This window comes from Taudactylus pleione, unplaced genomic scaffold, assembly GCF_031769625.1.
Source record: "Taudactylus pleione unplaced genomic scaffold, aTauple2 ptg000173l, whole genome shotgun sequence".
Classification (NCBI taxonomy): domain Eukaryota; kingdom Metazoa; phylum Chordata; class Amphibia; order Anura; family Myobatrachidae; genus Taudactylus; species Taudactylus pleione.
In genome coordinates this window covers 1951081-1967339 of record NW_028284575.1, presented here as the reverse complement: position 1 = coordinate 1967339, position 16259 = coordinate 1951081, and the positions used below count along the sequence as shown (strand labels likewise).

Here is a 16259-nt window from a genome sequence, read left to right as displayed (position 1 = left end):
GGAGCAGCCTACTACTGGGGGGGCCTGCTACTGGGGCAGCCTACTACTGGGGGAGCCATACTACTGGGGGGGCATACTACTGGGTGGCATGCTAATGGGGGGCATACTACTGGGGGGGCCTGCTAATGGGGGACATACTACTGGGGGGGCCTGCTAATGGGGGGCATACTACTGGGGAGCATTCAACTGGGGGCACTGCATAGTGGACCGTACTACTAAGGGGACTGCATAGGGGGCACCACTGCTGGGGGACATTGTGTAAGGGACACCGCTACTGTGGGCATTGTGTAAAAGGGTCACTACTGTGGGCATTGTGTAAAAGGGGCACTACTGTGTGTCGTAACATAAATAAGAGACACTACTTTATGGTGTAATGTGAATCAGGCCCTATGTGCGGTGTAATGCTAATAAGATTGTGCACTGTGACTCCTAGGGCCGTAGCCCACTTTGTAAACAAGTACTGTGACTCTGCTGGCCGTACCCCACTGGGTGGGTGCACTACTTTTCATTTCTGCCACTGCTGTGTGGCAATGTGTCATAGATGTGCTTTATACTGTGGTGTCTGTGTCGTTGTGCCGCTGCTTTGTCGCTTAGTAACCAGTCAGCTCACTGCAACCTTTGGCCAATAATGTTGAAAACAATATTATAAGCTGTGATATGGTCTAAATTGACTGGAAATTAATGTTATTGAGGTTAATAATACTCTAGGAAGAAAAAAAAGACCAATTTATGTGATTTTAGCTTTTTTTGTCAATTTTTGTAAAAAAATCCAAATCCAAATCCAAATCCAAAGCCAGTCACCGCAGTTTGGCAAATCCAAATCCAAATCCAAAGCCGGACGACGAATTAGAACCAAATCCAAATCCAAATCCGGCAAAAATGGTCCGGCGCACATCCCTAGTTTTTTCTCCTTGTTATTCACAAAGATATTTGTTGTTGTTTTTTTAATTCACATAACAGTTAAGTGTTTTAAAGAAAATACCTTCCCTGTGCATCACTTATAGGGCTCTATTCATCATGTTAATTACCGAGACCCCGATAATTAAAATTTTAACTCGACACGAGCACCAGAGCAATTCATCATTGCTCCGACACGAAGATAGCTGATCCGAATACCAGCTGTTTCCCAAAAGTGCTTCCAGATCCTTTCGGAGCAGTGAAGTTAGTGCGCGTGCATGACCCACAGGTCACGCATGCACACAAAAACCCCGGCGTCTGGTGGAAGGATCTACAGAGGCGGTGGGATCCAAAAGGATCTCTCTTCGCAATCCAGGACTCCTTCTCATAGGGTTGCGGGAGTAAATGGCATCTGAAGATGACGAATGCTCCCGTAGTCAAGCTCCGAAAATATTGTATTTTCAGAGGTTGATGAATTCTGTCCCATACTGTGGGAACAGCGGGCCACATCGGGACAGGTAAGCAGGAGATATCTGTGATACTAATGTATGGGGACATCGAGCCATTCCGGGAGAGGAAGGTAAGCACGAGAGATCTGTGATACTAGTGTATGGGGACATCGAGCCATTCCGGGAGAGGAAGGTAAGCACGAGAGATCTGTGATACTAGTGTATGGGGACAGCGGGACATTCCGGGAGAGGGAGGTAAGCAGGAGATAGCTGTGATACTAATGTATGGGGACAGCGGGATAGAAGGTAAGCAGGAGATATCTGTGAAACTAGTGTATGGGGACAGCGGGCCATTCCGGGAGAGAAAGGTTAGCGGGAGATATCTGTGATACTAGTGTATGGGGACAGCGGGCCATTCCGGGAGAGGAAGCTAAGCAGGACATATCTGTGATACTAGTGTATGGGGACAGCGGGCCTTTCCGGGAGAGAAAGGTACTGTAAGCAGGATATATCTGTAATACTAGTGTATGGGGACAGCGGGCCATTTTGGGAGAGGAAGGTAAGCAGAAAATATATGTGATACTAGTGTATGGGGACATCGAGCCATTCCGGGAGAGAAAGGTACTGTAAGCAGGATATATCTGTAATACTAGTGTATGGGGACAGCGGGCCATTTTGGGAGAGGAAGGTAAGCAGGAAATATATGTGATACTAGTGTATGGGGACATCGAGCCATTCCGGGAGAGAAAGGTACTGTAAACAGGATATATCTGTAATACTAGTGTATGGTGGACAGCGGGCCATTTTGGGAGAGGAAGGTAAGCAGGAAATATATGTGATACTAGTGTATGGGGACAGCGGGACATTCCAGGAGAGAAAGGTACTGTAAGCAGGATATATCTGTAATACTAGTGTATGGGGACAGCGGGCCATTTTGGGAGAGGAAGGTAAGCAGGAAATATATGTGATACTAGTGTATGGGGACATCGAGCCATTCCGGGAGAGGAAGGTAAGCAGGAGAGATTTGTGGTACTAGTGTATGGGGACAGTGGGACATTCCGGGAGAGGGAGGTAAGCAGGAGATATCTGTGATACTAATGTATGGGGACAGCGGGACAGAAGGTAAGCAGGAGATATCTGTGATACTAGTGTATGGGGACAGCGGGACAGAAGGTAAGCAGGAGATATCTGTGATACTAGTGTATGGGGACAGCGGCCATTCCGGGAGAGAAAGGTTAGCGGGAGATATGTGTGATACTAGTGTATGGGGACATCAAGCGATTCCGGGAGAGGAAGGTAAGCAGGAGATATCTGTGATACTAGTTTATGGGGACAGCGGGCCATTCCGGGAGAGAAAGGTACTGTAAGCAGGATATATATGTAATACTAGCGTATGGGGACAGCGGGCCATTTTGGGAGAGGAAGGTAAGCAGGAGATATCTGTGATACTAGTGTATGGGGACAGCGGGACATTCCGGGAGAGAAAGGTACTGTAAGCAGGATATATATGTAATACTAGTGTATGGGGACAGCGGGCCATTCCGGGAGAGGAAGGTAAGCAGGAGATATCTGTGATACTAGTGTATGGGGACAGCGGGCCATTCCGGGAGAGAAAGGTTAGCGGGAGATATGTGTGATACTAGTGTATGGGGACATCAAGCCATTCTGGGAGAGGAAGGTAAGCAGGAGATATCTGTGATACTAGTGTATGGGGACAGCGGGCCATTCCGGGAGAGAAAGGTGCTGTAAGCAGGATATATATGTAATACTAGTGTATGGGGACAGCGGGCCATTTTGGGAGAGGAAGGTAAGCAGGAGATATCTGTGATACTAGTGTATGGGGACAGCGGGACATTCCGGGAGAGAAAGGTACTGTAAGCAGGATATATCTGTGATACTAGTGTATGGGGACAGCGGGCCATTCCGGGAGAGGAAGGTAAGCAGGAGATATCTGTGATACTGTCACAATCCTGGCTAGTTTTTACCTTTTGTGACTTACCTCTGCCAGCTGCTCCATTGATCTGTGTTTGTAATTCTACTGGGACATCTGCTCTGGCTGAATCATGCTGGCTGTGACATCTCTGTGTGTGCAGACTGCTCTCCTTCCCAAACTGATTAATAACCTGGACCCTGCTCTGTCTGTGAGCATTGCTAGTCTTAATTGGAATCACAGGTGTGGTCCTGATTCTCAAGGGCTGCAGGGATGATTACTCCCTCTGCATGTTATGCCTTGCTCCACTCAGAATGCCACTGCAAGACCACCTGTCTGTATCCACCAATCGCTGCCAGACTCTAGGTATATAGATCCTCCTCTAATAGCACTCAGTGCTTGAACATCTCGTTACGTCCCGTGGTGTACAACTTGTGCTATAGCTGTACCTCTGAGTACCAGTATGTCCCAGGCTCCTGCTGGTTCCTAGACCAGTGTTATCTGTAAGCCTGCTGCGTGCAGCTCCCATGGGTATCCAGCCTCTCCACGTAGCCACCCAGCTACCAGCGTCTACCCACGGCTATCCAGCCGCTCCACGTAGCCACCCAGCTACCAGCGTCTACCCACGGCTATCCAGCCCCTCCACGTAGCCACCCAGCTACCAGCATCTACCCACGGCTATCCAACCACTCCACGTAGCCACCCAGCTACCAGCGTCTACCCACGGCTATCCAGCCGCTCCACGTAGCCACCCAGCTACCAGCGTCAACCCACGGCTATCCAGCCCCTCCACGTAGCCACCCAGCTACCAGCATCTACCCATGGCTATCCAGTCCCTCCACGTAGCCACCCAGCTACCAGCGTCTACCCACGGCTATCCAGCCGCTCCACGTAGCCACCCAGCTACCAGCGTCTACCCACAGCTATCCAGCCCCTCCACGTAGCCACCCAGCTACCAGCGTCTACCCAAGGCTATCCAGCCGCTCCACATAGCCACCCAGCTACCAGCGTCTACCCACGGCTATCCAGCCGCTCCACGTAGCCACCCAGCTACCAGCGTCTACCCACGGCTATCCAGCCGCTCCACGTAGCCACCCAGCTACCAGCGTCTACCCACGACTATCCAGCCGCTCCACGTAGCCACCCAGCTACCAGCGTCTACCCACGGCTATCTAGCCGCTCCACGTAGCCACCCAGCTACCAGCGTCTACCCACGGCTATCCAGCCGCTCCACGTAGCCACCCAGCTACCAGCGTCTACCCACGGCTATCCAGCCACTCCACGTAGCCACCCAGCTACCAGCGTCTACCCACGGCTATCCAGCCGCTCCACGTAGCCATCCAGCTACCAGCGTCTACCCACGGCTATCCAGCCGCTCCACGTAGCCACCCAGCTACCAGCGTCTACCCACGGCTATCTAGCCGCTCCACGTAGCCACCCAGCTACCAGCGTCTACCCACGGCTATCCAGCCGCTCCACGTAGCCACCCAGCTACCAGCGTCTACCCACGGCTATCCAGCCCCTCCACGTAGCCACCCAGCTACCAGCGTCTACCCACGGCTATCCAGCCGCTCCACGTAGCCACCCAGCTACCAGCGTCTACCCACGTCTATCCAGCCACTCCACGTAGCCACCCAGCTACCAGCGTCTACCCACGGCTATCCAGCCGCTCCACGTAGCCACCCAGCTACCAGCGTCTACCCACGGCTATCCAGCCGCTCCACATAGCCACCCAGCTACCAGCTTCTACCCACGGCTATTCAGCCGCTCCACGTAGCCAACCCAGCTACCAGCGTCTACCCACGGCTATCCAGCCACTCCACGTAGCCACCCAGCTACCAGTGTCTACCCACGGCTATTCAGCCGCTCCACGTAGCCACCCAGCTACCAGCGTCTACCCACGGCTATCCAGCCGCTCCACGTAGCCACCCAGCTACCAGCGTCTACCCACGGCTATCCAGCCTCTCCACATAGCCACCCAGCTACCAGCGTCTACCCACGGCTATCGAGCCACTCCACGTAGCCACCCAGCTACCAGCGTCTACCCACGGCTATCCAGCCACTCCACGTAGCCACCCAGCTACCAGCGTCTACCCACGGCTATCCAGCCGCTCCACGTAGCCACCCAGCTACCAGCGTCTACCCACGGCTATCCGGCCACTCCACGTAGCCACCCAGCTACCAACGTCTACCCACGGCTTCCCAAGCCACAACACTTAGCTTCCATGCTACCATCCGTCTGCAAGACCATCTACTAGTAACCCGACCAGCTCAGTCAGCCTTTCTGCCGGTCCCAGTCCGGTTCCTCCAAGTCCACTCACCTCATGGCTCATTAGCTGCACCAAGTAGCTTCCGTGCTGCCATCCATCTGCAAGCTCATCTACTGGTACCCCGACCAGCTCAGTCAACCTACCTGCCGGTCCCAATCCGGTCCCTCCAAGTTCCTTCTGGTCTCACTCCAACGCTTCAAGTTTCCAGTTCCAGTCACTCATCACCAAAGGCAGTTCTCACTGCTACCCACTTCTTATATTAAAAGAGCTATTCATGTTATCCATGGTTCCAGTCCAGCCGGCCTCCAGTGTTTCCAGTTCATCACCTGAGACAGGTAACTCACTAGCACCAACTGTGACAGATACTAGTGTATGGGGACAGCGGGCCATTCCGGGAGAGAAAGGTAATCAGGAGATATCTGTGATACTAGTGTATGGGGACATCAAGCCATTCCGGAAGAGGAAGGTAAGCAGGAGATATCTGTGATACTTATGTATGGGGACAGCGGGCCATTCCGGAAGAGGAAGGTAAGCAGGAGATATCTGTTGTACTAGTGTAGGGGGACAGTAGGCCATTCCAGGAGAGAAAGGTACTGTAAGGATATATCTGTGATACTAGTGTATGGGGACAGCGGGCCATTTTGGGAGAGAAAGGTTAGCGGGAGATATCTGTGATACTAGTGTATGGGGACAGCGGGCCATTTTGGGAGAGAAAGGTAAGCAGGAGATATCTGTGATACTAGTGTATGGGGACAGCGGGCCATTCCGGGAGAGAAAGGTACTGTAAGCAGGATATATCTGTAATACTAGTGTATGGGGACAGCGGGCCATTTTGGGAGAGGAAGATAAGCAGGAGATATCTGTGATACTTATGTATGGGGACAGCGGGCCATTCCAGAAGAGGAAGGTAAGCAGGAGATATCTGTTGTACTAGTGTAGGGGGACAGTAGGCCATTCCAGGAGAGAAAGGTACTGTAAGGATATATCTGTGATACTAGTGTATGGGGACAGCGGGCCATTTTGGGAGAGAAAGGTTAGCAGGAGATATCTGTGATACTAGTGTATGGGGACAGCAGGCCATTCCGGGAGAGAAAGGTAAGCATGAGATATCTGTGATACTAGTGTATGGGGACAGCGGGACATTCCAGGAGAGAAAGGTACTGTAAGCAGGATATATCTGTAATACTAGTGTATGGGGACAGCGGGCCATTTTGGGAGAGGAAGGTAAGCAGGAAATATATGTGATACTAGTGTATGGGGACAGCGGGCCATTCCGGGAGAGAAAGGTTAGCGGGAGATATCTGTGATACTAGTGTATGGGGACAGCGGCCATTCTGGGAGAGAAAGGTAAGCAGGAGATATCTGTGATACTAGTGTATGGGGACAGCGGCCATTCCAGGAGAGAAAGGTAAGCAGGAGCTATCTGTGATACTAGTGTATGGGGACATCGAGCCATTCCGGGAGAGGAAGGTAAGCAGGAGATATCTGTGATACTAGTGTATGGGAACAGTGGGCCATACCAGGAGAGAAAGGTAAGCAGGAGATATCTGTGATACTAGTGTATGGGGACAGCGGGACATCCCGTCAGAGAAAGGTAAGCAGGAGATATCTGTGATACTAGTGTATGGGACAGCGGGCCATTTTGGGAGAGGAAGGTAAGCAGGAGATATCTGTGATACTAGTGTATGGGGACAGCGGGCCATTTTGGGAGAGGAATGTAAGCAGGAGATATCTGTGATACTAGTGTATGGGGACAGTGGGCCATTCCAGGAGAGAAAGGTAAGCAGGAGATAACTGTGATACTAGTGTATGGGGACAGCGTGCCATTTTGGGAGAGAAAGGTAAGTAGGAGATATCTGTGATACTAGTGTATGGGGACAGCGGGCCATTCCGGGAGAGAAAGGTAAGTGATGAATGGCCCGAAAACTTAGTTTCTACAATAACAGGTGATAATGTTTATTTTCACCTGCTTTTGTAGAAACAAAAACCACTGTTAACCAAATAACAAGGAGCGCAGATATGGTTAACAGTGGTTTTTGTTTATATTTAGAGTACTACAGATTTACTCTGTAGGAGCAGCAGAGAAATAATTAGTAAATTGCTATATGCATATGATTAAAACGGATGACTGTGGGCACATAGAGACCGATAGGAGAGGAATGGGTCATGGGAAATTTGAAATATGTTGTCCATCCCATCCGTCTGTAATAGTAATGTGCTCCATTTTACCAGATATGAGTCTGCACAAGGAGTTCGCTGCCTTCACAGAAGGATTCTGCCATCGGAAATGTCCAGATGAACAACAAAGTAGTGAAACCCTTGTTGGAGGAAAGGAGGAACCGATCCAAGACTCTGAGGTGGCAGGAGTGGGGCATGCACAGGACCCGTCACCAGAGAGAAGGGGGACAGAACGGCTGAGAGACCTAGAGGACGAAATTCGCCTCATCCAAGTCAAAAACATGGAGCTGACACTGAGAGTCAACAACATCACATTCATGCCAGGTACGGGCGCTGGTTTGTTACTATGCCCCTTGTATACATTCATGTTCAGGGCTATAGAAAACGCGGAACACGGTCTTTGAAGCACACAATTACATTGCAGCTTCAGGCTACATCCAGGGGTAATGATTGCCATTGGTAGCTGATGTTTTCAGCCCGATATTAATCAATTTCCAATTAGATTCCATCAGGGCGATGGGTGCCACCAGAGCCTTGACTAGAATTTTTGGTGCCCTGTGCCAGAGAGAGCAATGGCGCCCCCCCCTCCCATTTTTTAAATAGGTACATAAGATAATGCACCTGAAAAAGGGCCCTTGCTTCATGGGGAAGGGCCAGGGAAGAGATAGGGGAGGCCAGGAGATGCTGGGGATAAATAGGGACATAATATAGTGCACCTGAGAGAGGGGAATGGCCTCATGGGGAAGGGCCAGGGAAGAGATAGGGGAGGCCAGGAGATGCTGGGGATAAATAGGGACATAAGATAGTGCACCTGAAAAAGGGCCATGGCCTCATGGGGAAGGACCAGGGAAGAGATAGGAGAGGCCAGGAGATGCCGGGGATAAAAAGGGACATAATATAGTGCACCTGAGAGAGGGCCATGGCCTCATGGGGAAGGGCCAGGGGATAGGGGAGGCCAGGAGATGCTGGGGATAAATAGGGACATAAGATAGTGCACCCGAAAAAGGGGAATGGCCTCATGGGGAAGGGCCAGGGAAGAGATAGGAGAGGCCAGGAGATGCTTGGGATAGATAGGGACATAATATAGTGCACCTGAGAGAGGGCCATGGCCTCATGGGGAAGGGCCAGGGAAGAGATAGGAGAGGCTAGGAGATGCTGGGGATAAATAGGGACATAAGATAGTGCACCTGAGAGAGAGCCATGGCCTCACGAGGAAGGGCCAGGGAAGAGATAGGGGAGGCCAGGAGATGCTGGGGATAAATAGGGACATAATATAGTGCACCTGAGAGAGGGCCATGGCCTCATGGGGAAGGGCCAGGGAAGAGATAGGGGAGGCCAGGAGATGCTGGGGATAAAAAAAGAGGAAGCTACAAGTGAGAATGATAATAAACAGGAAAATTGACAGGCCCGAACAGCGTCCCCTGCCCTGTGGTGCCCTGTGCTATGGCACCGGCCGCACTACCCTAGTTACGGCCCTAGGTGCCACCATTGTTTGCTTCATTCCGTTGTGATGTTGGCTATCTAATTCCCCAGTGGTAATGCTTCTTTGCACATGTGGTAACTATATCTTCCATTTAGACATATGCACAGGGGTACCGTGAGTGGCTAATGATCGTTACATTCCATGAAACAATGGTAGAAACCCTGCAACAATTCAATACCAGCCTTTTAATGTTCATTCCTACCCAGGGTTGCTGAGAGGGGGGTTTAGTAAAAAGTACCCAGGGCACACACTCTATAGGGTCCTGGGAGTATGGGGAAGAGAAGCCATGCCCACCATGATGGCACGGCTCCATTCTCTGCATTGTTGCTTCACAGCGGCGTGCACCATACGAATATAGGGCAGGATTCAGAGATGGACGCTTCCCTGCACTTGTGCAATACCATCCAACTAAAATGTAAATACAGCAGCAGGAGTCTGTAGGACATCATTGTCTGCCCTCCAACGAGATGCCGCCTGGAAAAGTGGGGAAGTATCCCGTAGCCGGCCATCACCTGTCACCAGATGCCTACTTACTGGGTTAAGTAGGTAGTCCGGGTGGCAGATGATGCGTTTGACGCTATATCGCGTCATCGTAGCCACGTCCCCCGCTGTACAATGCTGGCAATCTTTTGCATTGCATAGTGGGGAACGTAGCCACGATGATGCGATCGCGCCCCCCATTGTCCGGTGTGCCATGGCATGCCCCCCATACCACCCCCTATGTATTGACATGCCCCCCTGCACTTCCTCCCACCCTAGCGGTGCCAACCTGGCTGCCCCAGAAAGTCGGTAACTATGCTGTAGGATATAGACACCTCCTGCGAGGTCACGGTGGTTGCTGCTTTGCCCTGGGTACATAAGCTGAAACTTACTCAGCCAGAACGCCGGCACTGTACTGCCAGGTCCGGGAAGTCTACTACTGACTGTTGTAGAACGGTCCTTGTGTCCACCCCCCAAACGCCAAAGCATGTCGGTCGTGCTGCGGCTAAGGGGGGGTTGCACATGCGCAGAATGGGTCCTGTGCATGCGCAAAACCCCAGCAATCAACCATCGGGTTTGTATACATCTCTGAATCAGGCCATAAGCTGTGCCTGTCTGGTATAAGCAGGTATAGCTGGGGAGCACAGACAGGACATAGGGAATATGACATAAGAACATGCTAAAGGGAAAATGAACTTTATAGTCCATCAGGGTGGTACAGGGAGAACCGGTGTACGGGGCCCAATCTGACAGAGGGACCCGTTGGCGCTGAGGATTGTGGCTGCAACCTGTTCCGTCATAGGCAGATGTCTGCCTGTGAGTAAGAAGCAGTTTGGGCTGGGATCATCTGAGCCTGCCCCCTTAAAGCTTTGATCAGCAGAACCAGATTTAGTTGGGGTCACGGGGTTGCCTGCCATGGGCCCCTCATCTCTGTTGGGACTATAGTAAAGACTACCTCAGCTTCCGCTACTCCACATGTTTCCACAGCTCTCTTATGGCTCCTCTCTTCTTCTCCACCCCCTGCTTCCCCTGCTCGGGCTAGACAGAGGCACAGCAGTACTTCAGCTGTGCCTCTCCTCCCCTTTCATGTGTGCCCCCTCTATGTGTTCCTCTGCCATTTCCCCTTCTGTGCCTCTGCCCCCCCATCTGTACTTCTTCCATCTTCTCCATCTGTGCTTCCCTGCCCCCCTCCATGTGTGCCTCTGCCCACTTTCCCATCTGTACCATTGCCTCCTTCTCCATCTTTTATGCCACTGCCACCCTTCATCTGTGTCTCTGTCATCTTCTCCATCTGTTCCTCAGTCCTCCCTCTCTGTGTACCTCTGCCCATTTCCCCTTCTGTGCCTCTGCTACCTCTCCATATGTGCCTCTGCCCCTCTCAAAATGGCTGGTGGATGTCACTCAGAAGTGGTGCAAGCAGACAGAGGCAAGACTGTGTACAGAGCCACATAATTCAACTAAAGAATGGCAGGAAATCACAATTTTAGCTTTACAGGTTTGGGTGCCTGGGACCAATGCAAAAACACTGCATCCACAGAGCCCCATAATTACCGATGGCAGCACAGTGTACCATTATGTGTGCCCAGTAGGAGTCATACAGGAATGGCCTTCAAAGATCTCCTCTGGCCCTGGGCTATCCCACCTGGGAATCTTGCTTGTGTCTCCTCTTTATCTGATGTTTCCATTAGTGATGTTGGCGTTGGCTTTCAGTCCTTCCCGTACCCTTATAGTGTAAGATCACAGCACATAATTGGAGCTGCCATACTTACTATATTAATTAATGCTAGGCACCAAGGCTCAGATTTTAATTTATCCCTATAAGTTTTGTTTTTGTTGCTCCAAAACTCCCCCATCGACAACACCCTTACCTCAGCGCACCGCGGTCCGGTTACATCTGTATAAATGGAATTAGAGTAATCCAGCTCTCATAGTTTAATATTTAAATGATGAATCTACACAATAAAGTATAATGATGTGTAAAATGTGCAGGGTACCATTGGGGGGCACACAGGAAGGTGACATACGGTATCGTATCGCTCTGTGTAGTGCCATAAATCGCTCAGGATAATATTACTGCGCTGAGAACCATGTTACACTGCATTCATAGCAATTTTTTAAAATCATTTCAGGGGAGCCTGGAATCAGCGGAAAACCCGGTGACAGGGGCCCCCCAGGAATTCCAGGAAGCAAAGGGGATAAAGGAGACGCAGGTGAGGACGGAAATCAGCAGATCCCCAGACCACAATGAACCTCCCCAGCCATGACAGACACTATGTAACCTTATTAATTAGCATTTATTAATATGGCACCAGAATATTTTTCAGCTTTATAATTGATAATAAATACAGTAATAAAACAATAGAGAGGAGCAAGCTTACAATCTATAGGATAGCAGGAGTGTGATACATGATATACTCCAGCCAGATGACAAGTGTAAAAAGTTATTCATGGACTACATGATCCAGTCACACAGCAGTGCTGGTCTAGTGTCAGGGAGTTGTTTAAGTGTAGATAGAAAACATATGTAAGTTTTATGTGAACTGTGTAGATCAGGGATGAGGAATCTCAGGCCCGGGGGCCGTATAAGGCCCCCGGAATCATTTGGTCTGGCCCTCAGAACTTTTTTCTGCTATCCTCATCTGGCTATCAGGGTGCCTAGAATGGCACACTGCAGCCAGAATCTATGCAGCAGTGCCGCCTGGAGCACTGCTGCCCTTACAGCTCCCCGGAGCATCCTCAGGATGCTCCAGGCATTGCTGTAATCACCAGTGATTGTGGCGCCGCCCATTGTAACATCATGCGGAGAGGGGGTGTGGCCTGCACCAGGCCCGCGAATAATGTTCTATATATCAAAATGGCCCTTGGCAAAATAAAAGGTTCCCCATCCCTGGTGTAGATGATGGAAATTAAATAGAAGACAACAGAGGGAGGATAATCAATTATAACAGAAGAATGGGGGATCATTGATTAGAATTTAATAGAGGGGCATCAGGTAGAGCAGAATTGGGGGGTATAGAATAGAGAGGGATAAGCAGGAAGACTTGATTGGAGAGGAGATAATCAGGTAGCAGAGACTAGTGAGTAGAGTAGAATGGAGGGTGATAATGGGGTAAAATATTTTATGTCCGTAAGCTCTGCACTATTAGCATTTCGAAAGGAGTGAATGACAGCAGTATATGTACTAAACCTTGGAGAGAGAGAAAGTGGAGAGATATAAAGTACCAACCAATCAGCTCCCGTCATTTGCCAAAAACAGCCTGTAAAGTGAGTAAGGAGCTGATTGGTTGGTACTTTATCTCTCTCCACTCCAAGGCTTAGTGCATCTCCCCAAAAGTGACTGTGCTGATCCTATTGTGTTGATTGGATTTAGGGCTTTCAGGTCAAAAAGGAGATAAAGGAAGCAGTATAGAGGGTCCCTCTGGCCCCGCGGGACCACCAGGACTATCAGGACAGAATGGTAAGAAATTATCATAGCACGTGACCCAATGTATAAATACGATGGGGAGGGGCTTGTATCATGTGATCAAGGGTATGGATACAAGAGGAGGGGCTTGCACCATGTGACCCAATGCATAGATAAAATGGCCACCTGGTGGTCTGAACTAGCATTGCAGCTTTGCTTTCTTTTATAATTTTTTTTACCTTGTGATTACATTTTTTTATTGATTTGATGATTCCAGATAACTGCACTAACCCATTAATATGTGAATGTATGGAGAATTCTGATCATCTTACTAGTGATACCATATTTATGTAATACTGATTTGATATATGTGACATATATATATATATATATCACATACTGATAACCATTGAAGTAAGAATACTGCGCATTCTGTATCCTGCAGGAACAAAGGGTGAGCCGGGACGGCCGGGGCAAGATGGACAAAAAGGTGAAATGATCTCATGTTATGTATCTTGTGCCTGTGTAATATGTGCTGGCTGTGGCGTGTGCTTGTGGCCCAGTGTTGGCCAAGTGGGAAGGGCAACAAAAAGAGTGGAATCATTACGCAAACAGTGCAGAATCCCAGCGCAATGAGGACTGCAGCAGAGGAATCACACACATTATTTTACACAGGTCTCTTAATACCCTGGTCTGGGTACGTTATGTCACTCTGTAGTATTTGTTGGAATTAAAGTATTTTGTGATACTACAGCGGTTCTACCACCCCAGCTTGTGACTGCAGGCCCTGGGTACTGTTAGGTGGATGGGATGCTACTTAGACACATAGCCAAACAATAACTTCAACACTTTTTTATTTAACTACACAGTTACATAAACCACTACGTTACATACTCATTACTATGTAAGCATGACAATATACAGTGCAGAGTGACATACATATAATGGAGACATATGATATCATCCTGATCCCAGCTCATCCCGATGACTCAATGCGGGCGGCCGAATCGGTGCAGAAACCTAGGGGTCTATTTACTAAGATGTGTTAGGAGATAAAGTGAACAGAGATAAGGTACCAGCCAATCAGCTCCTAACTGCCATCTCACAGGCTGTGTTTGAAAAATGACAGTTAGGAGCTGATTGGCTGGTACCTTACCTCCGTTCACTTTATCTCCTAACACAGCTTAGTAAATAGACCCCCTAGAGACAGGTTCCTCTCTGTGTCATCTCTCGACTCCTTCACAACGTCCTTCACCGAAATCCAAGACCTCTGGAACTGTAATCCACAGTCATCCCTGTCTCCCACATTAGCAGCCCACTCAGGAACTTTATACCCTCCTTGGCTCTTACACTATGGTTCCCTGGGAGAGGATGTGAGAGTTGCTTGAGTTATCATTAAGTGGCAGATTAGGAAATTGACAGCCACCTGCACCCGCTGTAACAGCCTCCACTAAGTCTGGCCATGGGCTCACTTAGGCAACAGGGAGGAGACACTGGCTGGCCTGACTGCAGGGAATTATTACTCATATGTCACCACAAGGGTTCCGTAGCCCTGTACATAGGAGACAGGACATGCAGCAAGTTACTAATGTACTAAGGTGACCAAAGTGCCACTGGGCATGTCTATGGGTGCAGGGTGTGCGGTGGGTAAAAGGGGGCCCCCACAATGCAGACCCTGCACCCATTTTCCTGCTGCTTTCTTCAGCAATATGCACCGGCCACAATGTTCATGTTGATGCAATGAGTTTGGAGGGCTGAGAGGTTGCCAGTGCTGCTCTTTTCTATCTCTTAGTACATAGCATGAGGATATTGTAGTTGTCTGCTCTCTGCCGTACTTGTTATAGTCAGGTAATACGGGATTACGCTGTTCAGGGCTTCACATTTTTTATCATATGACGTCTCAGTCACATGAGGCCTGGGAGGAACACTGCATACAGCCATCTATATAATAATCACATATAAAATAACTGTATTAACCATCCATGTATCACAGGTGCTGTAGGAGCTCCGGGTGTTTCTGGCCTCCATGGTCTGCCAGGTGCACCAGGGTCAAAGGGAAGCAAAGGGGATATCGGTGTCACTGGGATGCCAGGTAAGGAGTGATCAGCCAAAGGAAGGATGCTTAGCCACAGGAAGGATGCTTAGCCACAGGAAGTGTGCTTAGCCACAGGAAGAGTGCTTAGTCACAGGAAGGGTGCTTAGTCACAGGAAGGGTGCTTAGCCCACAGGAAGGATGCTTAGCCACAGGAAGGGTGCTTAGCCCACAGGAATGATGCTTAGCCACAGGAAGGATGCTTAGTCACAGGAAGGATGCTTAGTCACAGGAAGGGTGCTTAGCCCACAGGAAGGATGCTTAGCCACAGGAAGGATGCTTAGTCACAGGAAGGATTCTTAGTCACAGGAAGGGTGCTTAGCCACAGGAAGGGTGCTTAGCCACAGGAAGGATGCTTAGCCACAGGAAGGGTGCTTAGCCACAGGAAGGGTGCTTAGCCACAGGAAGGATGCTTAGCCACAGGAATGATTCTTAGTCACAGGAAGGATGCTTAGTCACAGGAAGGATGCTTAGTCCCAGGAAGGATGCTTAGTCCCAGGAAGGGTGCTTAGCCACAGGAAGGATTCTAAGTCACAGGAAGGGTGCTTAGCCACAGGAAGGATGCTTAGCCACAGGAATGATTCTTAGTCACAGGAGGGGTGCTTAGCCACAGGAAGGATGCTTAGCCACAGGAAGGGTGCTTAGTCACAGGAAGGGTGCTTAGTCACAGGAAGGGTGCTTAGCCACAGGAAGGGTGCTTAGTCACAGGAAGGGTGCTTAGCCACAGGAAGGGTGCTTAGCCACAGGAAGGGTGCTTAGCCACAGGAAGGATTCTTAGTCCCAGGAAGGATGCTTAGCCACAGGAAGGATGCTTAGTCACAGGAAGGATGCTTAGCCACAGGAAGGGTGCTTAGTCCCAGGAAGGGTGCTTAGCCACAGGAAGGGTGCTTAGCCACAGGAAGGGTGCTTAGCCACAGGAAGGATGCTTAGTCACAGGAAGGGTGCTTAGTCACAGGAAGGGTGCTTAGCCACAGGAAGGACGCTTAGCCACAGGAAGGGTGCTTAGCCACAGGAAGGGTGCTTAGGCCCAGGAAGGGTGCTTAGGCCCAGGAAGGATGCTTAGCCACAGGAAGGATG

The 16259-nt window shown here is 50.0% G+C and overlaps 1 pseudogene across 1 annotated transcript in view; it reads left to right on the top strand.

The window, feature by feature from the left end:
• Positions 1 to 16259, top strand: part of LOC148521181 (uncharacterized) — a 67672-nt pseudogene that overhangs the window by 17915 nt on the left and 33498 nt on the right. The window contains exons 3-7 of the transcript XR_015878859.1: positions 7779 to 8048; positions 11817 to 11897; positions 13058 to 13144; positions 13536 to 13580; positions 15084 to 15182. The product of XR_015878859.1 is annotated as an uncharacterized LOC148521181 (transcript). The remainder of the gene's footprint in view (positions 1 to 7778; positions 8049 to 11816; positions 11898 to 13057; positions 13145 to 13535; positions 13581 to 15083; positions 15183 to 16259) is intronic.